Source organism: Haliotis cracherodii, unplaced genomic scaffold, assembly GCF_022045235.1.
Source record: "Haliotis cracherodii isolate W230 unplaced genomic scaffold, xgHalCrac1.p SCAF_9, whole genome shotgun sequence".
NCBI classification, from domain to species: domain Eukaryota; kingdom Metazoa; phylum Mollusca; class Gastropoda; order Lepetellida; family Haliotidae; genus Haliotis; species Haliotis cracherodii.
In genome coordinates, this window is record NW_027266343.1 from 435,737 (window position 1) to 460,219 (window position 24,483).

The window sequence follows — 24,483 nt, forward strand, 5'->3', positions numbered from 1 at the left end:
GAACATTTAAAATAAGGATAATTTGGGCTATTAGCTGTCTTCCACAATTTATCAATGTATGTAAAGTATTATTATATCAGTTGATATTTTTATTTCCGAAAGACGATTAAGGTTATATTTCCTAAAATATTTCTATACCTTCACAGCCTTAGGCCTGTGCTTCTTGGGCAGGGGACTCTGGCAGTTCAGGGTGACCTTACGTCTGGGCGTGGGGGTAGGGCGGTTGAGGGGGGAGACACCTGGTCTACATTGACGCTGGTTGGAGGGTCGGACATGGGGAGGGAGGTGGTGGTAAGACCTCGGGGTCCCAGAGGGACGCGGTCCTGGGGAAGGAGGGAGTGTTAATAAGGTTGGTTGGGTGATCACACAAGCCAGTTGTTGGGAACCGACAGTTTCATATGTTTCGCGGTATATTTATAAATATTATCGATAATATTATTCTAGTTTCACCTACAGAGAATAGGTGACAGTTAACCTTCGGAGTGAAAAATACCATCGCGGAATGCAATTATTCTTGCAATGAAGCTTTGTGTGGCAGGAGAGGTGAAACAGGATGGCGTTCCACGATTATTAAACTTACATAGCGACGTAGGCCTATAGCTTAGTGCTAGAGAACTGAGATACCCTATCGTTCATATATGGGGCTGTGAACGCGGTAACGAAACCAAAGACCTATAAAAAATGCTAATGCCATAGATACGGTTTTTTACAGGTAAAAAAATAGATAAGTTGCACACGTTGCATATTACTAGAACTAACAAAAGCTAAAGCGTTAGCGAAACTAATGGCATAATTTTGATAAATTGGGGGCGAATTGAAAACATTTCGTGAACAAGTAGATCTAACTGGGCCTAACAATGAAAGAGTCCGCCCAAAGAGTCCTGAAATATTGGCCCAAACTGCTTGCTTTGCATTTAATTTACTAATACATGTGATTTAAATGTAATATTTAAATGTAATATCAGTGTTAGCGGATCAAGAAGCAAGTTATACAACGTGTAAATGAAAGGCATGGAACAATCATAAAGCAACGTGAAAGTATTTATCATCATCGTATTTGGAAGCCCAAGCAGAGATTGGTGGCGTGACTTGGTGGTCGCCATGACAACCAAAGATTTTCCAATATGGCTGACTTTTGCTCCGATAAATTGACATATTTTGTTAATATTTCACACATCATGTTCATATCATTCATATTATTCATGACATGTTATAGGGTTACAAAAAATTAATTACAAAATATAAGAAAATCCTACGTTTTATCTCAAGGAATGCGTATTTTGGAAGGTTATCCATGCCGAGTCTCAAACAGGCTTTAGCGTTGATCATTTAGAAGTTTATACCCGGTAAATTTGACTTGATTACACACGTTCCATGACTGGATATTCCGTCATCGTATACAGGATAAAAGTTTAAATCTTACACTCGCATGTAAAATATGAAAAAGGATTTTTTCCGCCCGAAAATATTCATGAACATGAGTAACTGTGTACATTCGTCAGAAGATACGCTGGGCGCTGCGGTAGGCTACATCGACAGTCTTGTAGTGGTAACGTTTACATTGTTCTAATGTTACCAACCAATTAATGTTACACGTGGCTACATCACGAGGAAAGTGAATATCTCTAAAAAATTACCGAGGATTCACTCACTAAAGATTGTCGAAACAAAAACTACCCTAGACTATTTCTACAATTTATTTCCATTGATAAGTTCTTTGATTCGGGTTCTATCGACTAGGCCTAGATCGCATTTAACATATGTATCCTGAGTTATTCCAGGGGGACATAAATATTCCAGAATATGTCGATGTACACCTAAATTGGACCCGTGAGGTTACTAGAATTCCACTCACATGTCGGACGTTACCGGGTGACAGAGCAACTACAGTAAATAAATCAATACTTATATTTTAATGCAAAAAATTAAAAACTTACCTGAGACAAGTCTCCGAGACATCAGGAAGAATTCTGCAGACAGCTCAGGAAGATGTGGTCACAGCGTAGGATTTTTCGAGAGATTACTTCGATGTTTCTCTGACGAGATACAGTGAAGAAGAAGCCGTTGAGCGTCTGTTACGTAATTTATAGAGGATGTGCGGACGTTAGAGGAAACGATTAGCAACGGTATGTGGGTAACTAAGGGCGAGTCCACTTGCTTGAGGGGGTAGATGAGGGCGAGTTTAATTTTAACGAAAGAATCAAAGTTTCCAAATGATTGATGTGATTGGAGCGTTCAGTTTACTATTATTCTCATAATCAACGTGTGACCTAAAGAAATGACATCAAAACAAATTTCATGGACCATGATAACACTGAAATGAAAGAAACATTCCTCCTGTTGTACTTCTCAGAAGAAATAGACAGCCTATGTTTGATTCTCTTCTCAGGCTTCGCCCAAGGCCTTGCTGTCTCTCCTCTGCCTGTATGTAAACATTCTTAATAAAGATAAAGATGATTATCTAAGGCAGACTGTGATAAACTTGAAAATATTACTCACTATTTGTGGCACTGTCAAACCATGTAGATCTGTCATAGGCTGGACTATTTTGCTGCAGTATTGCTTGCTGGGAGGTTCAAGATGTAATTCTTGCCCATATTAAGGCATGTATCAGTGTATCTACTACACAGTAATATTTTAGCCTGGTTTCAAGACATTAAGGTGACTGTTACTATAAGGGTTGGTGTAAATGGGCCAAGATGCCGGAACACCAAAAGACAACACGATTCAGTGAAAAACGGTAATGTCTAAGTGTAACGGTATATACCATTTATGTTTAAGGTGAATCCGACAGGGGTATCCCGGTACAACACTGTATTAGGATACCAAGCTAATACAGGAAGATACCCGCGTTTCCACTACAGTAGCGAGTCCCATAGATCCAACCTAAGCATAATATCTCAGGTTGGATCGGTCATATTGTATTGAAAAGAACAAAAACTATTTCACTTTTTTTATAATCAAGAAAGTTGAATCAAAGGTAATCTCGAGTGCAACGCGAGATTTAGCTTGGCTGGAGTATTCGCAATATCTGGTCACAGTACTGGAAGTACGGGTGCCCTATTGTAAAAGTGGGGTACCCTCCTGTATACAGAAATGCACCGGGTACTCCCCTGTCATTTCCGTCCTTACAACGACCCTTCCCTCTCACTAGCTTATTTCACCCGTGAAAATCCAGGGTAGAATAGGTCTTCAGCAACCCATACTTGCCGTAAAAGACGACTATGCTTGTCGTAAGAGGTAACTAACGGGATCGGGTGGTCAGGATTGCTGACTTGGTTGATGCTTGTCATCGATCCCAATTGCGTGGATCGATGCTCATGATTAATCACTGGATTATCTGGTCCAGACTCGATTATTTACAGACCGCCGTCATGTAGCTGGAAAACTGCTTAGTGCGGCGTTAAACAACAAACCAACCAAACCATAAGCTATGTATACAAATGATATGAGACTTATATACGCGCCATAACACCTACCATAACACAATTACATAGTTCATATATTGTAAAATAATATTCCCTTTACTGCATAATCATATTAAGATCGGGACCGACAACGTACATCGATCAACTACTACCAAGCTCAATGAAATATATTTCGTATTTGACAAAGCCCACCATTAACGCTGTCTGCACGTTTCTAATGTAAATAGTTAAGTTCACACCCCGTGAATACAATCATGCTAACACTTTTCTGCAATGTTTTTGTGACAATTACATGACTTGGTTCTGATCGTGGAACGCTCTTTGTCAGACCCTATCAGCCTATGATTTTCATGGAAACTTTGTACACGTTGTATGGACATTGTATAGTCCTCTTCTGTTGTCCTTGTTCAACTGATCGTTCGTATCTGCATCTTTATGTGTTTATTACTTTGTGATTGTGCGTACCGGTAAGGTTGTAAGCTGTTCAAGCATCAAATATGAAAGTGACGGTCATTGCAATCATTGACGTTTTCTCTTTGACATTTATCAATCTGTACAGAATTTGTATGCAAACAGTGCTGGTCTGAAGTAAAAGTTTGTGGAACATGAACACTAAAACTAACCAATCTTACACTAAAACTAACCACTCTTTAGTCTTTCGTTATAGTCAGTACCCTCAAAAGAAAGATATTTTCTGTAAACGTTCCTGCACTTGCGGCCATTTTTTGCATTCTTATCAAAGGGACATCACTCTATCCGCCTCACAAATTTGAGTTGAATGGAATGTCAGGTTCGAACCGCGCCTGCTTTTCTATAAAACATTTTATATGCATTAACATGTTTTAATGAAACCAGCAATTATCAGAAGAAATGATGAGAGGCGTTTTGTGAAAATATCTTACTGACGGACAGTCAATTTTGTAAAGTTGAACGCCCGATGGTCGGGAGTTAAAGTCGCTAAGTTGACAATCCATCAGTTGTTTTCTGAGAACTAAATTTCAAACAGTACACATGTTATGTTTCTCCTTTTGTTACTTTTGTTCGTTGGTCTGGAACATTCTGAACTGGCAACATTTTATCTGGTTTGGCAGGTTTGCAAAGTTGCCAGTCAGACATTTTGGGGAATTTTATACACTACATAATGTTGGAAATACCACAAATATCTATCAAGGCAGCAAAATTAATTTGACTTTTAAGCTAATGCCATGAAAAATATTCAAAACTGAAAGAAAATAACACCTACTTCATGATGTTCAAATTGTTTGACAGTGATAAAACCAAAGGTAACAAGGCAGGAAGTGAGCATGGCTCAATATTACCCCTTCCACTACAACATATTTCTAAGCTCAAAACATGAAAAAAAATATCATATTTTCTCAGAAAATACACACATAAAAATCAAACTTTGCACTGCACCCTTCCTATTAGTATAGAATATATTCCATAAATTTGAAAAGAATCCATGTAGTAGTCCTCAAGTTATGGGTCGCACAAATGTTTAAATAAAAATTTCTAAGTAAAAAAATGAAAGATAGCTTAATTTTTTCCATTAAAAACAAATATTGAAATTAAACTTCGCAATGTACCTCTCCTTGTGGTACAGAAAGTGTTCACCAAGTTTGAAAAGAATCTATGCAGTAGTTTTCAGGTTATAAGTCACATATTAAAAAATTCCTTGGATCGATGTATACCACCCTCCCTTTTCGGTCGGAGGTATAATAAAACTGAGATCCTAAAGGTATCTTAGTATACTACTTATATATGTCAAGTCATGTAAACATCTTGAGTTATTATGGACACTGCTGATTATCTGCAACATGTGGGAATAGGTCCCTAGGAACCAATGCTTGTAAGGGACAACTTAATGGATTGGTTGGTCAGGCTCCCTTACTTTGTTGACTGCATGTCATAGTATCCCAATTATGCGTAGTATCATGATGTCTGGTCCAGGTTTGATTATGTACAGGCTGCCAAATAAGAACAAAAGGAAAGCAATAATCTGCAGATTTTCTGCAAAGATCTTGATATTTTCTGAACAATGTTTCAAAATATTTATTTTTGTTGCACTTTGTATGTTTCAGGTACATTTTAAGGTAATAAAATGGCGAAAGTTTAAGGAGCTTACGTCTCACAAGAAGTGGTTGGGACAGTGAAGGCGACATGTTGTTATTGGGTTGGTTTATAGATTCAACCGGAGTCAAAAGCCACAATCAGAAAGTGAAATAAAAATAGTTCAAGTATATTTTGATTTGCCTGACCCATCTTTGATAGATGATAAAAATATAAAAATACAACTTCAAATCATACAGAACTGAAGTAACTATTGACATGGCAACAGCAAACTTTCTTTAAAGCAGGAATATGTTCCACTATTCAGGGTTAGAAACTATCAGTTTTCGTCCAATAGTCCTTATAATGATAACATATAGCAAAACCCTTAAAAAGGACAAATTTCTACTAGTCCTTATGATACCTTTACCATTGGTCACTTTGGCAAAGACTATTGGACTAGTGCCAATTTCTAACGCTGCTATCTGGCTCCAACTTTCCATCAAGGCTCTTGCTGTTACACTTAGTGACTAGAGTGAGTGAGTATGGTTTTACACCGCTCTTAGCAATATTCTAGCAAAATCATGGCTTGGAACACCAGAAATAGATTTCATAGATTGTACTGGTGGATTCAAATGATACCCCACTGCCCTTGTGACTCGAGTCAAACTCAGATATTGTCTTTTTTTTCATAAGTGTAATCATTAACTGCTGAACTGATGTACATCTTTAGTGGTTTTGAAATGATTGTTATAAATTTGCTGGGACTGCTAGACCAGTCTCCCTTTCAACAAAACTAAGCCTTGTTAGCTAAAAAATAAATACTTGTACATAGTTCTGTAAAAATACTAAACATCCTTCACCTCCAACAGTATTATCATTTTTGTTGTCACCAAACCGACCAACTAAAACAGTTTCATGCCAAATAAAAAATAATAATATTGATCTTATTTTCATTTTTATATTGACTGAACAAAGCTGTTTGTTCAGCTAAACACTCATTAACCAGAATGTCAACAGTGGGTGGCCCTATGTAGTGAGTTAGTGTGTGACTTCGTGGCGTGGGATAATAATGTAGTCTGGACAATGTTTCCAGGACAGGTCTACATTCCAAATGTATTCGGTAGCTGTGTCTGTGCACTGGATCACATGCCACCTAACAGGTGTTGAGCACACAAGTTTGCAACTGGTAGAACAAAAAATATATTATGGTCAAGAGAATCTATAAACCATTTTTTTTAAAATGATTGGCAAAAGAAAGTATACAACTGAAAATGAAACTTGACCCCACAATTAAAAAACTTATCAAAACATTAGTAGGCTGAAAAACTCTCTCCCAAACACTGCTAATTTCAGGTATCAAATACATCACCATCATTTTTTTTTCTATATTTCATTTTCAGTCACCATCAAACATGGGTGTATACTTTCTTTTGCCTGGCAGTATATATCAGCTTGGTAAATAAATAACCCTTCTAAGTTGTATGTAAAATAGAATTTTATTGATAGTAAAGCACCAGCATATAAAGAGCACATGTGACAGTGTACGGACATTGTGGTGTTAATCAATACCAGGTTTCTGGGTTCTTACAGGCTTAAGAAAAAATATACATTTTGAATACTTAACAAGGTTAATGTTCCATGTCTCATCTTCTTCATGCTAAAAGGTGAATAAAATAATTTGGCAAAAAAATTTACAATCATTATACTTTCACATACAATTAAAAGACCATATCATCAGCACCAAAATTATGCATATCACTCGTGCAGGTATCACATGATTACCATCAGCACTATTTCAAGCAATAATCATCACATCACATCGCATGTCATCTGCAGCAGCAGCAGCAGCATTCAAGGCACTGGGTAAGCACATCACATAACACCATTATTATTTTCTAAAGCATTGGTGTAAACTTACAATCATCATCATCATATCTATCACAATTCTGTATGGCACTAATGTTATCACCATGAGCACTTGCATCACACAACAATCACTCAAAACACAAATACATCATGAACATATTCAGGGGTAATGCAGCAGGCCACGGTCAAGTTTTCTTAAAATTACAAGAAACACATAGTCTCTGAATACATGGTTTATCTCATCTTCCTGAGGCAAGGAAGTTAACTGACTGTAAAAGTCCAGTTTCCAGAGGAAGAAACTGGACTTTTACAGTCAGGTGACTCCCTTGCCTCGGGAAGATGGGTATATATCTTGGGTGGGCCCTTTTTAAGAGCAATCCAAATATGATATTAGTTTCCTTCCAAGGGTGAAATTAGGAGACCAGTGGGACATCGTTTTCTGGTAATTTTACCTAGTGTTATATGTAGAGGTCCAAAAGCTAATTTCTCCAGACCAAAAATCATCCCTGCATTAAACCCATATCATGATGAAAAATTTCAAGACATTTCATATACATCACATAGTAAAAATCCTCCATAAAAACACAGGTGTAAATTATTCAATCACAAATCATATCACCATAAATATCATTACATGTACAGCACCAAAGTTCATCATCACAATAACAATATCATTTCACAGCTGCACAGATGCATTGTCATCGTGGCATAGATGTGGGCAAGAAAGAACAAGAACAATGAATGGAGGTGAAAGACACAAGACAGCAGAAACCATTTCAGTTACTGGTACCCTATATCTACTGTTCAAAGATACAGTGAGTTCATGCTCCTCTCTACCAGGCACATGTTACCTCAGGACAACCACATACATCTGCAAAGGTAATACAACCAAGGCATCATTTGGGAACATCCTATAAGCTTCAGCAGCTGGAGTACACACACGCACAGGCAGATGAGTGGCCCACATAACGTTGTCAGACTAGTTAGTAGTTAATGAGATCTAGCTCATATTCTGTGATGGCTTTAATTTGAAATCATCAGATTCAAAATAGAACACACATTTACTGAGAAAAGAGAGTTCTAGGACAAACCACGACCAAGATGTTCAATTTAATCACTTATAGATGTAGATCAGTAAAGGATGCATGTGTTCATTAATCCCCATTAGCTAAAAATACATTCTTGTTAATATATCAGTAAAAGTCAGGCAATCAAAAACTTGTTTGGAATCACAAGGACAAAACAGACAAGACTTTAAGAGATATCAAAGGATATGACAGATACACAAAACACACAGAAAGTAATAAATAAACACATGATCATTGTTTTCCCTTACCTACCCAATGTCAGCAAAATTCAAAGAGCCACCATACCTCACCTACATTGTTATTGTTGATATAGCTTTCCCTTCTGTATCAGTATACTGAAAGACCTATTGTTATTCTGTAACACATATTACTTGATAAGAGAGAGACCTGATTTGTCTACAATAAAGTTCAGCCATGAATGAAGTGTAAGTACAAATGTAAACATTAAACTGGAACTAATCTGCAACATAAGTTTGACCGACTACACTGTCAAGAAGTAGTGCAGTTCAATTTGCAAAATTGGTCCAAAATAAGTAAATCTAAAATGAAATATGCCTTGGAATTCACACTATTCTGAAAGCTACAGCCATGTGTCCCAAGGACCTGTTTTGGTGAGAGTTGGATGTTTTATAATAAAAGGCTTTTTCATAAGAACCCACAAGACCATGTTTGTTGCCGATAAACTTTAGCTTATACACAAGCAAATCTTTCCAGATGAGCTTCAACCTCATACTGCACTTTAACAATGTGAAAGAAAAGCTAAACAAGATGAAATTTTGTCATGATTAAAAAACAAACTGGCCTGACCTGACAGTAGTGAGTGAATGCATGGTAAGGGTTGCTGTCAAATTGACTGTGACTTTCCTCAGCTTTCCTGTCCCCACACTGTATCATGGCAACGGATGGATAAGCCTTACGTCAATGTAGGCTCTCATGAAGTGAACAAGCAAGTGATTTGTAGTGAAATAGTAGCATTGTTGTGGAGGACAATTTACAAGTGACTATCTGTTGTCATTAACATTTATATTGTGTCACGGTTTAGTGTATAATCTTAATAATCATAATAGCAGTAGTGTAGTGTTAGTAGTATTAGTAGTATTAGTGAGGTGAGGTGAAATAAGTAGTATGAGAAGTAGTAGTAGTATTAGTAGCAGTAATAGTGTAGTGTCTAGTTGTAGTATAACAGTAGCATTGTTTGTTGTGGGGGACAATGTACAAGTGACCTTCTGTGTCATGATAGACTGGATCAATATTTTGTCATTGGACGATTACCTTATTCATGTCTGTGAAGACATTAATTGTGATGTGAAATAACATGTGATATGTTTTATACCTGAACCTTTTAGATTGCATTGTGTGTACCGGGTTTATGTGGCATTGTATTTGATTTGCTGTGGTATAGTACAATGGCTGTGGTGAACCAATGTTTGTATCTGTAAATAAGTTGTATGTAATTAGTTGTATCAGAATACAGCTTTGTGTGTAGTTTAGTGTATAATCTTAATAGTAGTGGTGTAGTAATAGTAGTGTTAGTAGTATTAGTAGTGTTAGCAGTGTTAGTAGTAGTAACAGTGTAGTGTCATAGCTGTAGTGTAATAGTAGTACTAACTGTAGTAGTAGTAGTAGTAGTAGTAGTTGTTGTGTAATTGTAGAAGTAGCAGTAGCAGTGGGATAATGTTAGAGTTTAGTAATAAAATAGGTTAGTATTAGTATTAATAGGAGTAGGAGGAGTAATAGGGTTAGGTAATGAGTTAGAAGTTGGAATTATATATATATATATATTTGGGTGTTTTCTGTTTGTAATATATTATGTAAGCTCTCATGAAATCTTGGTTAATCTCACATGTTGGAATCCAAATCTGTCCTCGAATCCCCTTTGGAGGGACCAAAATGCATCATGGCAAAGGATAAATCCTCTGGTCCACGTAGGCTGTCATGAAGTGAACAAGCATGAGATTGGAAAGGGCTTTACAATCCAGCAACAGTATCTTGGCTAGAGTGGCTTTTAGAGAAAGGTACCAAATTCAGCAATGGTACATGGAAGTGAAAGGTTTGCCAAGAGAAATTCATAATAGGCCCAGTCTGTATATATCACTCTGTGACCCTAGCCACGTATACCAAGCCTGAGTCAGGTAAATTTCTTCTGGTCTAATAAAATAAGCAATGACCTTTATCACATAAGCTAGGTAGCCCAAGATGTGAATGATCCTCAAAATGGCCAATAGTGCGAAGAGATTGATCAGCAGATGTGGGGCATGATACCTCATTATGCATCGTAAGATACCAATTGCACTCTGTCATACTGACTACTTAATTCCAAATTTGCCAGCTTCTTTGAAAGACGCATTAATGTTAAAAACCTTCTATAACCTTCAATCTACACATCAACCTATCTGAGAAATGAATGGTATTCAAAGGAAGTTAAAAAGAACTTATCTGGATCTTTTGTGTTTAGGTGTGGAAGAGGCTCTGGAACAAAAAGGTTTATTGGTCTGTGGGTTCACTCACTTAATAAGGTATGTTAATCCAAATGCAAGTCGCAACAACAATATTTTGACTAAATGGCGACATAGGATGTAAATAACCTTGGGAAATTTTGAAAACATATTTATATCTTGTTACCAAATTCTTCCACAAAAAGGAGCCAAGGTATAAATTACACATTGTTGGCCTGCATCGGTAGTGACAACCAACTCACCACTTACCATGGTCAAGGTTTCTGTCCTTGGTGACATGGCTATAACCAGAAGTGTAAATCCCTAATCTATATCAACATGGCGGCAGGAAGCATGGAGGAAGCAGTTTAAACAGCCCATTACTGTTTACTGACATTGGGGAGATTGCCTGACTTTGACCGGGAGGATTTGGGTGGGGCAAGGTATGGTTTCTCTACTCTTGACCTTCTTGTGAGCCTGACTTCACTACTATTGGCTCCCAACTGACTAGAGGTGTCAGCACTTTGTGGCTCTGCCTGTGCCTGTCTGGTTGTGGTAGTGTCTTGTCTGAGCTGGGAAGCAGGAGTATCCCCTCTAAGTTGCATATGCTTTGAAACAGAAGGATCCTGTCTGAAGTTTGAGCTTGTAGCTGGAGGATCTTGTCTGAACCTTGTCTCCTGGGCACTGGAAGGGTCCAGTCTTAGCCCTGAGTCCTTGACTGGAGAATCTTGTCTGAACCTTGTCTCCTTGGCACTGGAAGGGTCCAGTCTTAACCCTGAGTCCTTGGCCGGAGAATCTTGTCTGAACTTCATCTCCTTGGCATTGGAAGGGTCCGGTCTTAGCCCTGTGTCCTTGGCTGGAGGATCCTGTCTGAACCTTGTCTCCTGGGCTTTGGAAGGGTCCAGTCTTAGCCCTGAGTCCTTGGCTGGAGGATCCTGTCTGAACCTTGTCTCTTTAGCATTGGAAGGGTCCAGTCTTAGCCCTGAGGCGTTGGCTGGAGGATCCTGTCTTAACCTTGTCTCTTTAGCATTGGAAGGGTCCAGTCTTAGCCCTGAGTCTTTGGCTGGAGGATCCTGTCTGGACCTCATCTCTTTTGCATTGGAAGGGTCCAGTCTTAGCCCTGAGTCCTTGGCTCGAGGATCCTGTCTGGACCTCATCTCCTTGGCATTGGAAGGGTCCAGTCTTAGCCCTGAGTCCTTGGCTGGAGGATCCTGTCTGAACCTTGTCTCTTTGGCACTGGAAGGGTCCAGTCTTAGCCCTGAGTCCTTGGCTGGAGAATCTTGTCTGAACCTCATCTCCTTGGCATTGGAAGGGTCCAGTCTTAGCCCTGAGTCCTTGGCTGGAGGATCCTGTCTGGACCTCATCTCTTTTGCATTGGAAGGGTCCAGTCTTAGCCCTGAGTCCTTGGCTGGAGAATTTTGTCTGAACTTCATCTCCTTGGCATTGGAAGGGTCAAGTCTTAGCCCTGTGTCCTTGGCTGGAGGATCCTGTCTGAACCTTGTCTCATTGGCACTGGAAGGGTCCATTCTTAGCCCTGAGTCCATGGCTCGAGGATCCTGTTTGGACCTCATCTCCTTAGCATTGGAAGGGTCCAGTCTTAGCCCTGAGTCCTTGGCTGGAGGATCCTGTCTGAACCTTGTCTCATTGGCACTGGAAGGGTCCAGTCTCAGCCCTGAGTCCTTGGCTGGAGAATCTTGTCTGAACTTCATCTCCTTGGCATTGGAAGGGTCCAGTCTTAGCCCTGAGTCCTTGGCTCGAGGATCCTGTCTGGACCTCATCTCCTTAGCATTGGAAGGGTCCAGTCTTAGCCCTGAGTCCTTGGCTGGAGGATCCTGTCTGAACCTTGTCTCATTGGCATTGGAAGGGTCCAGTCTTAGCCCCGAGTCCCTGGCTGGAGGATCCTGTCTGAACCTCATCTCTTTTGCATTGGAAGGGTCCAGTCTTAGCCCTGAGTCCTTGGCTGGAGAATCTTGTCTGAACTTCATCTCCTTGGCATTGGAAGGGTCCAGTCTTAGCCCTGTGTCCTTGGCTGGAGGATCCTGTCTGAACCTTGTCTCATTGGCACTGGAAGGGTCCAGTCTTAGCCCTGAGTCCTTGGCTCGAGGATCCTGTCTGGACCTCATCTCCTTGGCATTGGAAGGGTCCAGTCTTAGCCCTGAGGCGTTGGCTGGAGGATCCTGTCTGAACCTTGTCTCTTTGGCACTGGAAGGGTCCAGTCTTAGCCCTGAGTCCTTGGCTGGAGGATCCTGTCTGTACCTTGTCTCCTGGGCTTTGGAAGGGTCCAGTCTTAGCCCTGAGTCCCTAGCTGGAGGATCCTGTCTGGACCTCATCTCTTTTACATTGGAAGGGTCCAGTCTTAGCCCTGAGTCCTTGGCTGGAGAATCTTGTCTGAACCTCATCTCCTTGGCATTGGAAGGGTCCAGTCTTAGCCCTGAGTCCTTGGCTGGAGGATCCTGTCTGGACCTCATCTCTTTTGCATTGGAAGGGTCCAGTCTTAGCCCTGAGTCCTTGGCTAGAGAATCTTGTCTGAACTTCATCTCCTTGGCATTGGAAGGGTCAAGTCTTAGCCCTGTGTCCTTGGGTGGAGGATCCTGTCTGAACCTTGTCTCTTTAGCATTGGAAGGGTCCAGTCTTAGCCCTGAGGCGTTGGCTGGAGGATCCTGTCTGAACCTTGTCTCTTTAGCATTGGAAGGGTCCAGTCTTAGCCCTGAGTCTTTGGCTGGAGGATCCTGTCTGGACCTCATCTCTTTTGCATTGGAAGGGTCCAGTCTTAGCCCTGAGTCCTTGGCTGGAGAATCTTGTCTGAACTTCATCTCCTTGGCATTGGAAGGGTCAAGTCTTAGCCCTGTGTCCTTGGCTGGAGGATCCTGTCTGAACCTTGTCTTACTGGCATTGGAAGGGTCCAGTCTTAGCCCTGAGTCCTTGGCTCGAGGATCCTGTCTGGACCTCATCTCCTTGGCATTGGAAGGGTCCAGTCTTAGCCCTGAGTCCTTGGCTGGAGGATCCTGTCTGAACCTTGTCTCTTTGGCACTGGAAGGGTCCAGTCTTAGCCCTGAGTCCTTGGCTGGAGAATCTTGTCTGAACCTCATCTCCTTGGCATTGGAAGGGTCCAGTCTTAGCCCTGAGTCCTTGGCTGGAGGATCCTGTCTGGACCTCATCTCTTTTACATTGGAAGGGTCCAGTTTTAGCCCTGAGTCCTTGGCTGGAGAATCTTGTCTGAACCTCATCTCCTTGGTATTTAAAGGGTCCAGTCTTAGCCCTGAGTCCCTGGCTGGAGGATCCTGTCTGGACCTCATCTCTTTTGCATTGGAAGGGTCCAGTCTTAGCCCTGAGTCCTTGGCTGGAGAATCTTGTCTGAACTTCGGCTCCTTGGCATTGGAAGGGTCAAGTCTTAGCCCTGTGTCCTTGGGTGGAGGATCCTGTCTGAACCTTGTCTCTTTAGCATTGGAAGGGTCCAGTCTTAGCCCTGAGGCGTTGGCTGGAGGATCCTGTCTGGACCTTGTCTCTTTAGCATTGGAAGGGTCCAGTCTTAGCCCTGAGTCTTTGGCTGGAGGATCCTGTCTGGACCTCATCTCTTTTGCATTGGAAGGGTCCAGTCTTAGCCCTGAGTCCTTGGCTGGAGAATCTTGTCTGAACTTCATCTCCTTGGCATTGGAAGGGTCAAGTCTTAGCCCTGTGTCCTTGGCTGGAGGATCCTGTCTGAACCTTGTCTCATTGGCACTGGAAGGGTCCAGTCTTAGCCCTGTGTCCTTGGCTGGAGGATCCTGTCTGGACCTCATCTCTTTTGCATTAGAAGGGTCCAGTCTTAGCCCTGAGTCCTTGGCTGGAGAATCTTGTCTGAACTTCATCTCCTTGGCATTGGAAGGGTCAAGTCTTAGCCCTGTGTCCTTGGGTGGAGGATCCTGTCTGAACCTTGTCTCATTGGCACTGGAAGGGTCCAGTCTTAGCCCTGAGTCCTTGGCTCGAGGATCCTGTCTGAACCTCATCTCCTTAGCATTGGAAGGGTCCAGTCTTAGCCCTGAGTCCTTGGCTGGAGGATCCTGTCTGAACCTTGTCTCTTTTGCATTGGAAGGGTCCAGTCTTAGCCCTGTGTCCTTGGCTGGAGAATCTTGTCTGAACTTCATCTCCTTGGCATTGGAAGGGTCAAGTCTTAGCCCTGTGTCCTTGGCTGGAGGATCCTGTCTGAACCTTGTCTCATTGGCACTGGAAGGGTCCAGTCTTAGCCCTGAGTCGTTGGCTCGAGGATCCTGTCTGGACCTCATCTCCTTGGCATTGGAAGGGTCCAGTCTTAGCCCTGAGTCCTTGGCTGGAGGATCCTGTCTGGACCTCATCTCTTTTGCGTTGGAAGGGTCCAGTCTTAGCCCTGAGTCCTTGGCTGGAGGATCCTGTCTGGACCTCGTCTCTTTTGCATTGGAAGGGTCCAGTCTTAGCCCTGAGTCCTTGACTGGAGTATCTTGTCTGAACCTTGTCTCAATGGCATTGGAAGGGTCCAGTCTTAACCCTGAGTCCTTGACTGGAGAATCTTGTCTGAACCTCATCTCCTTGGCATTGGAAGGGTCCAGTCTTAACCCTGAGTCCTTGGCTGGAGAATCTTGTCTGAACCTCATCTCCTTGGCATTGGAAGGGTCCAGTCTTAGCCCTGTGTCCTTGGCTGGAGGATCCTGTCTGAACCTTGTCTCCTGGGCTTTGGAAGGGTCCAGTCTTAGCCCTGAGTCCTTGACTGGAGGATCCTGTCTGAACCTCATCTCCTTGGCATTGGAAGGGTCCAGTCTTGGCCCTGAGTCCTTGGCTGGAGGATCCTGTCTGAACCTTGTCTCTTTGGCATTGGAAGGGTCAAGTCTTAGCCCTGTGTCCTTGGCTGGAGGATCCTGTCTGAACCTTGTCTCATTGGCACTGGAAGGGTCCAGTCTTAGCCCTGAGTCCTTGACTGGAGAATCTTGTCTGAACCTCATCTCCTTGGCATTGGAAGGGTCCAGTCTTAGCCCTGTGTCCTTGGCTGGAGGATCCTGTCTGAACCTTGTCTCTTTGGCACTGGAAGGGTCCAGTCTTAGCCCTGTGTCCTTGGCTGGAGGATCCTGTCTGAACTTTGTCTCCTGGGCTTTGGAAGGGTCCAGTCTTAGCCCTGAGTCCTTGGCTGGAGGATCCTGTCTGAACCTCATCTCCTTTGAGGTTGTGGGATCAAGTTTGAACCGAGCTACCTTGGTAGATGTTTGATCTGGTGGGAACCGCATATCCTTTGTGGCTGCTTCATCCTGTTTGAACCAGATGTCCTTGGTAGGTTTTCGATCTTGTCTAACCTTTGAGCTCTTGAGGGCAACAGAATCCTGTTTGATCTTTACTTGCTTAGGTGTTGGAGATTCCGGTGTGACCTGTGGTTCCTCGCATGAAGAAGATGACTTACCCATGACTGGAGGAAGAGGCTGCCCAGTTCTCCTCATGAATGGAGATGGTGCAAGGAGGTCTGGGGCAGGAAGTGGTGCTGGTAGGCTGGATGTAGATGTTTCTGCTTCTCTCTCTCTGAAAATACAAAGTTTACTACTATTTTTAAATGCCTCACTTATTAGCCAAATTTCATTATTTTTTGTGTGTGTGAACTTGTATGGGTCAAGTAACCCAATAACGGTAAAAGAGGTCACAGAAATAGGGCAATTCATATTGCAGTTCGGTTTTAGTTTATGAAATTCTGCAACAATGATTAGCTAAAAAAAACAACGAAACAACTGGAATACTGAATGAAAATCCTGACATAGCCACAAAGGAATGACTTTGAGTATGACTGTTATAATCACAATGTATAATTTTCACAAATGTGCATTGTTTCTGTGCAACATCTGACAACTCACCTCACATTAAACTCTTTCTCATACCCAAGGACTGATACGACTCCAGATGGACGAAGTGCTGATGATAAAGGAAGCATCGTTGCTGATGGTGGACGTGATAAAGCTGTAGTCGGTTCTTTAAGAAACTCAATCTGCTGCTCATAGCTGTCACTAGAAGATGGTGACTCAGAGAAGATAGCTGTAGGTGCTCTTTTCCTTGGAACTTTCCTGTGTTGTGACTTGTCAGGTTCTTCCGATGGAGAACTGTGATCTGAACTTGACTCAGTAGGTGGAGTGAAATCCAGGCGGCGAGCTACTTTATAATCGGCACTGGTTTGTGATAAATTGCCCTTTCTATGATCTTTTAATGTATGGATATCTGTAGGTGTTGCAGAACTTGAACCAATAGGACGCAACACAACTGGATGAGCACCTAATGGAATGGGCAGCTTAGAATCTGAGATATCCCTCCTCTTACTCATGCTAGGCACCTTTCCTAATCCTCTATCTTTCTTATTGAAAGTACGTCCAAGTTTTGCTTTGCCCGATTCACTTCCAGATGACATGCTGTCATCAGTATTGGAGCTGCTCTTCCCAGATGAAGCCTTAGCGTTGTATTTACTTCTCTTGATTGATGTTTTTTTTGGATCATAGGAAGCTGCAATCATCTTCACTGGAGGCTGTTGTGATTCCATCAAGCTTGGGCTAGGTACTGAGGCAGTGTCTACAAAGCTGCTGGCCGTCATGTCCATTCCGCAGGATGGTCTCTTGTTAATTTCTTCATCAGAGATATCACTCTGTTTGTTGAAATCAATCAGCTTGTAAAGCTCAGGGTCGGTTGAACTCCCTGACATCGTAGCTCTAAGGGAGGAATCTGAGCTGTTCAGGAACACACCTAATATTTCAGATTTTGTTGATACCAACCTCAGTGGATTACTGTCAGCTGAAATAAAAATACAATCTATACATGAGAACAAACAGTTTCAGAAATTGAAATCCTGTAAATAAAATATCCACATTATGATATGCATTCAAGAGAAGGGGGGTTAAGGCTTAACGTAAAATATCATAGCAGAAATCCCTAGGATCCATGGGTGTCCCTCAAAAGTTCTAACACTGCAATAAATACATTATAGATACCAGACTTGATAGAAAATCAGTACACAACATGTACAAATACAAAAGACATACCTGAGTGTTTGAGTGCTCTAGCCTTGTCTAAGTCAAACCCAATCAGCTTGTAGAAGTCAGGGTCTGTATCACTGCCTGATGATTCCTGCTTCTGAGCTGCATCATACTCATCTACAAACAGGTCATGAATCTGGTTCCTTGTATTGGCTGGCTTCAGTGGTATTGCTTCATCTGGTAACATCATCAAAATTGACATAGAGGATCTTTCTGAATTATTAGTTACTAAAATTACTAGATGTAGTTGAAGATGGAATACTGACCACTATTTATTTTTCCCCCGAAAGAATATCAGTTTCTATAAGAATGTAATGAACCACTTAATCAATCATCTTAAAATGATGACTTTGATAAACTTTCTTTTATTTTCATCCTTAAAGGGCAAGTTCACACGGAAATGTACCATTTTTTCTTGTACTTTTTCCACATTAAAAGTGTTAACATAGAAGTGTCATAGACAAAAATATAAAAACATCATATTTAATTAACATATTTTTTGCACTAAAACGATTCATATTTTTCACATTTACCAAGTGTTCTATTTCCATAACAAAAACACCATGGCTTATGCCCCTTGCAATATGACGTCATTGGTGCCAATTGATAAACATTATGACGTCATCATGCTTTGTTAGAGCCGCTTCACGTGGTGTAGGTACAGTTTTGTGATTCTAGCATCTCAGATGCCAGCCAGAATTGTGTTATGCTGAGACACCACTGCGCCGGAGTGTGTCGTAGACCATGTTGTTTTACCGCAAACTGGTCCTTGATATCATTTGCGTTGAGAATAGACAGGGACCAAGTTGAATTGGCACCAATTATGTCATAATCTAAGGGGGATAACTCAGGCCTATTTCGCTCGTAAAACGAAGGCCTCATAACGGCATATCACTTTCACACTATTGTGTGCTTCCTACTTTCACAGTGAAAAAAAATGAGTGTATATTTTCAAACACAGATACTAACTAATTCTAAAATTGCGTTTTGTTTAGAAAAAGAAAGAAAGTGATTTTTGCGTGTACACTTCCCCTTTAAGTTTGTGAACTGAACATTATGTATTTTCAGTTGGTGTCTTAAATTTGGTAATAATCATTCATGACATTTGAGGAGAAACTACAAATGGCTATATAACATTAAATTATATTTTAAATCATAAGGGGCTGTGGGGTAGCCTAGTGGGGTAGCCTTAGCTTGATTCCCCACATGGATAAAATGTATTAAGCCCATTGCTGGTGTCACCCGTCATGATATTGGTGGATATTGCTAAAAGTGGCATGAATCCCTCAACCCTACTTACTCACTCACTCACTTTACATAAATGATATTTTACCTGAAGCAGGAGGACTTGGCAACGTTTCATCTTTCTTCATGAATTTGAAATGGTCATCTGGCAATCTTGCCTTGGATGCTCTACTAACTCTGGCCTTCCTGAGTGGGCCAGAGGGAGGAGTTGGTGGAGGAGCAGGGTGCTTGGTGGTAGCTGTGCTTGGAGGAGCAGAGTGCTTGGTAGTAGCTGTGCTTGGAGAAAAGCACTTGGTGGTAGCTGTGGTTGGAGGAGAAGAGCGCTTGGAGGAAGCTGTGCTTGGAGGAGAAGAGAGCTTTGAGGTAGCTGTGCTTGGAGGAGAAGAGCGCTTGGAGGTAGCTGTGCTTGGAGGAGAAGAGCGCTTGGAGGTAGCTGTGCTTGGAGGAGAAGAGCGCTTGGTGGTAGCTGTGCTTGGAGAAGAAGAGCACTTGGAGGTAGCTGTGCTTGGAGAAGAAGAGCGCTTGGAGGTAGCTGTGCTTGGAGGAGAAGAGCGCTTGGTGGTAGCTGTGCTTGGAGGAGGAGAGCACTTGGTGGTAGCTGTGCTTGGAGAAGAAGAGCGCTTGGAGGTAGCTGTGCTTGGAGGAGAAGAGTGCTTGGTGGTAGCTGTGCTTGGAGGAGAAGAGCGCTTGGAGGTAGCTGTGCTTGGGGGAGAAGAGCGCTTGGTGGTAGCTGTGCTTGGAGGAGAAGAACGCTTGGTGGTAGCTGTGCTTGGAGATGAAGCGAGTTTGGTGGTAGCTGTGCTTGGAAGAGAAGAGCACTTGGTGGTAGCTGTGCTTGGAGAAGAAGAGCATTTGGTGGTAGCTGTGCTTGAGGAAGAGTGATTGGTGGCAGATTTGATTGGAAGAGAAGAGCACTTGGTGGTACATGTACTTGGAGGAGCAAAATGCTTGTTGGTAGATGTACTTGAATGATCTGTTGAAACACCTGATTTATCCTGTACTTTGACCCGCACTGGAATCTTGCTCTCCCGTTTCTGTTCCATGCGTTTAAGCTCATCTTCTGAGTCAACCGTTAAGAAATGTACTTCTTCTTCTGTGGACTTCAAACGAAGACTGTCTGATACATCAACCTCTTCACTGTTGATGTTTTTTTTCATAAATCTCAGTTTATCTTCTTTCACCTTGGGTGATCCTCTCTCAGCTTTCAATACAAAATGGTCACATTCAGCTTCACGAATTTCTCTTACAGAGTCCACTGGGAATGACGGTTGGTCATCCATGGCAGCTGTAGCCTCTGCTGCATCAATATCATAGACAGCAGCATCTTCATTCTTCATGGTCAGTTTTTCAGCTACTGTTTCAAAATGCTGATTGATGTGTTGGCTCTTGTGAGCTCCATTTGTCGCAACCATTGCTCTTTCTCCTGTAGCAAAACATTCATGTTTCCCCATCTTAGTTTCAATATCAAGGATGCCCTTCTTGTTTTCTGTAGCAAGTACCATCTGAGTGTCCTGTTTCATCATCTGAACATCCTCACTTGCAGGGTGAAGCTGGGTGGTGTCTCTTGCAGTTTGGGATGAACCACTGTGTTTCTGGTCTTTGTGGTCATCACTTTCAGAATGAACTTGTACAGACTGAGAGTCATCTAAGGCTGTGGTATCACACCTGCTGGCCTTCAATTTATCTCCATGAATGTTGTGCTGCTTTTCAATCTTCATATCAGCACCATCAATGCCGCTGTTGACCTTTGATTGCTTTAATTCATATGGCTCCTTGGTAGCATCTGGAGAAGCGTCAGCCTTGTCTTCAGGCATGCCCTGCATTTTCTTGATTTTGGCATCAGTATCACCACTGCGGACTTGTACAGGGTGACTGACATGTAGCTGCTTGTTACCGACATCTTCTGGTTTGTTGCATTTCACCTTGATCTGGACAGTATCGTCATCACTTTCACAAGTGACTTGTGTTTTCTGAGTAACATGTGAACTGTGCAGATTCCTGTCAACATCTTGGATGTGTTTGTCTTTAGGAATGCTGTGCCTCTTGTTGATATGATCACTGTCTTTTGTGCCTCGTGAAGTCTTGGCAGCATGTCTGATGGCCTGCTTGGCATTAACATCCTTAATGATCTCAGTATCAGCATCAATTTTACCACTACCAACATCTGGCTCACTGCCATGAGGAGTCTTGGCATCATCTCTGGTGGCCTTCAAGTCATCATCTTTAGCAGTGCTGTGCTCTGTACTGACTTTTACATCAGTGTCGTCATGTCCATCCTTGGCATGCTCTTTCGGAGCACTGTGTTGGGTCTTAATGACATCTCTGATGGTCTTTTCAACCTTGTCTTCAGGAACACTGTGCTTGTCCTTCATCTTGATCTGTATTGGCTGAATTCCATGAGGTGTCCTGATGGCTTCTCTGGAGACCCTGTGTGCCATGTCTTCAGGAACACTGTGCCTCTTCTTGATCTTAACATCCGCATACTCTCTCCCACTATCCACCTGCTGCTGGGTATTATGTGGAGTCTTGATGACATCTCTGGCGATATCTATTTCTGCAGGAACACTGTGGTGTTTCCTGATCTTGGCATCATCATCATTTCCACTGGTATCATCAGTAGCATCATCATGTGGGGTCTTAATGACATCTCTGATGGTCTTTTCAACCTTGTCTTCAGGAACACTGTGCTTGTCCTTCATCTTGATCTGTATTGGCTGAATTCCATGAGGTGTCCTGATGGCTTCTCTGGAGACCCTGTGTGCCATGTCTTCAGGAACACTGTGCCTCTTCTTGATCTTAACATCCGCATACTCTCTCCCACTATCCACCTGCGGCTGGGTATTATGTGGAGTCTTGATGACATCTCTGGCGATATCTATTTCTGCAGGAACACTGTGGTGTTTCCTGATCTTGGCATCATCATCATTTCCACTGGTATCATCAGTAGCATCATCATGTGGGGTCTTAATGACATCTCTGATGGTCTTTTCAACCTTGTCTTCAGGAACACTGTGCTTGTCCTTCATCTTGATCTGTATTGGCTGAATTCCATGAGGTGTCCTGATGGCTTCTCTGGAGACCCTGTGTGCCATGTCTTCAGGAACACTGTGCCTCTTCTTGATCTTAACATCCGCATACTCTCTCCCACTATCCACCTGGGGCTGGGTATTATGTGGAGTCTTGATGACATCTCTGGCGATATCTATTTCTGCAGGAACACTGTGGTGTTTCCTGATCTTGGCATCATCATCATTTCCACTGGTATCATCAGTAGCATCATCATGTGGGGTCTTAATGACATCTCTGATGGTCTTTCCAACCTTGTCTTCAGGAACACTGTGCTTGTCCTTCATCTTGATCTGTATTGGCTGAATTCCATGAGGTGTCCTGATGGCTTCTCTGGAGACCCTGTGTGCCATGTCTTCAGGAACACTGTGCCTCTTCTTGATCTTAACATCCGCATACTCTCTCCCACTATCCACCTGCGGCTGGGTATTATGTGGAGTCTTGATGACATCTCTGGCGATATCTATTTCTGCAGGAACACTGTGGTGTTTCCTGATCTTGGCATCATCATCATTTCCACTGGTATCATCAGTAGCATCATCAGAATGATCTCTAGCATTTACAGGAGAGCTGCTATCAGTTTCTGGTGTGATATCAATAATATCATCTGCCGTAACATATGGGTTCAGCGGGCTTGTTTGCATAATGTTGATTTCCTCTATCTCAGTTGCATTGTCTGGTACAGACGAGTGATGTGGAGGATGACTTTCTTCATACCTCTTTAGAAGTACCCTACCACCTAAAATAATATCCCAGGATGTAAAACCATGCTACCATTCATATTCATCAGTCATTATTTATAAACAAAATGTCACACACAGTGTAATCATGTGAAGGCTTTTTCCTTCCTTAATCGAATCACCCAATCCAAGGGCTTTAATATATGCCAGACAAGCAAGAGTATGTAAATCTGTGACCAGTCTGCGATGGTAGCCACTGCCCCGAAGCCCAAGTTTGTAAAATTGTGTTAGCTCTAGTAAGTTCAGCTAATAATAGTCTATATGACACTAAACTCTGCTAAAAAGGATACTTAGACTGTGAGAGCCATGTTCAGGCCTCAAAAGCTATTGGCACAGACAGCATGACAGTTAAATTCTAGTTAGGAAACTAAGATGCATACAAGTCTGATACACCTACTCTACAAAGAAAATATATAAAAATTCAACACGTCAGAATCAAAAGTTGAGACTGTTTGTATGCATTGTTTCCAACGTGTATTTGATAGACAAGGCTGAGAACCCATGATAGCATGTTCCCTTATTCATGTCCATCAGTATATGTGTGCAAGTGCTAAACTTATCATTTATTACAAGTTAAAAATTACAGTGACAATATTCATCTATGTGCCTAGCAAACTTCATGATGCAAGGCTCAAGGCTGCCATTCACACTATAGTAAGTTTTCAGCTGATAAACCTAATCCATTCCAACAGGATCCAGGTTGAATATGAAACATTATCAATATTTCTCCATCCAATCTACATCAAAATACATTAATCAGTCAAGGTTAGAGACTGTTTTACTCGTTCCAATTCCTTTCATATAATTAAAAAATAATGCTGCAGAACTAGGACCGTCATGAAAAAGAGACTTTACTTACGAGCCAGGGTAGTATCTTCAAAATCTGCAAAACCGTCAAATGCTTCACCTTTTTCTGAAACAGAAACATCATCATACAGATTCAAATACATCAGGTATCAGAAAAATGAAAGCATACCAGTGGCAAACAAAATCTTAATCAGCAAGGGTTTTCTTCCCTTTTCTAGTTAGATCAAGACAAACTATTTCTATCAAACGAAAACACCCAAAAAGGGAAAAAGACATTCATTGCATCTGTCATTTGGTTTACGATAACTTTGCCTACAGACAATCAGTATACTATTACATGGGAAACATATAACTGTCTTTATGCCAAAGACTGTTGAGTCTACCTGCCCAAACTTGTATTTTGGTGTAATTTACAGTAGATATAATTCTGAATAAATGGAATAATAGAAATTGTGCAAAGCACAGGCTTTGAACTAGTAGCCCAAGTCACACCATATTTTACTAAATAATGAAACAATAAACCTGCATTTAAACATTTCCTACTGTGCAGAATATGAGTACCAATATGGATGATAATGGCATACATAAAAAGTTTCATGGAAGAAGAGGATTCATACCCATAACAGAAAAGATACATGCCGTAAAAAAAATACTAAAATAATAAACCACCCCATAGGCCTACCAAAGTGGAATCAGATGTGCTAGATATGTTATGCTACAATGAAAGTCTCTCTGCAGGACTTGTATCA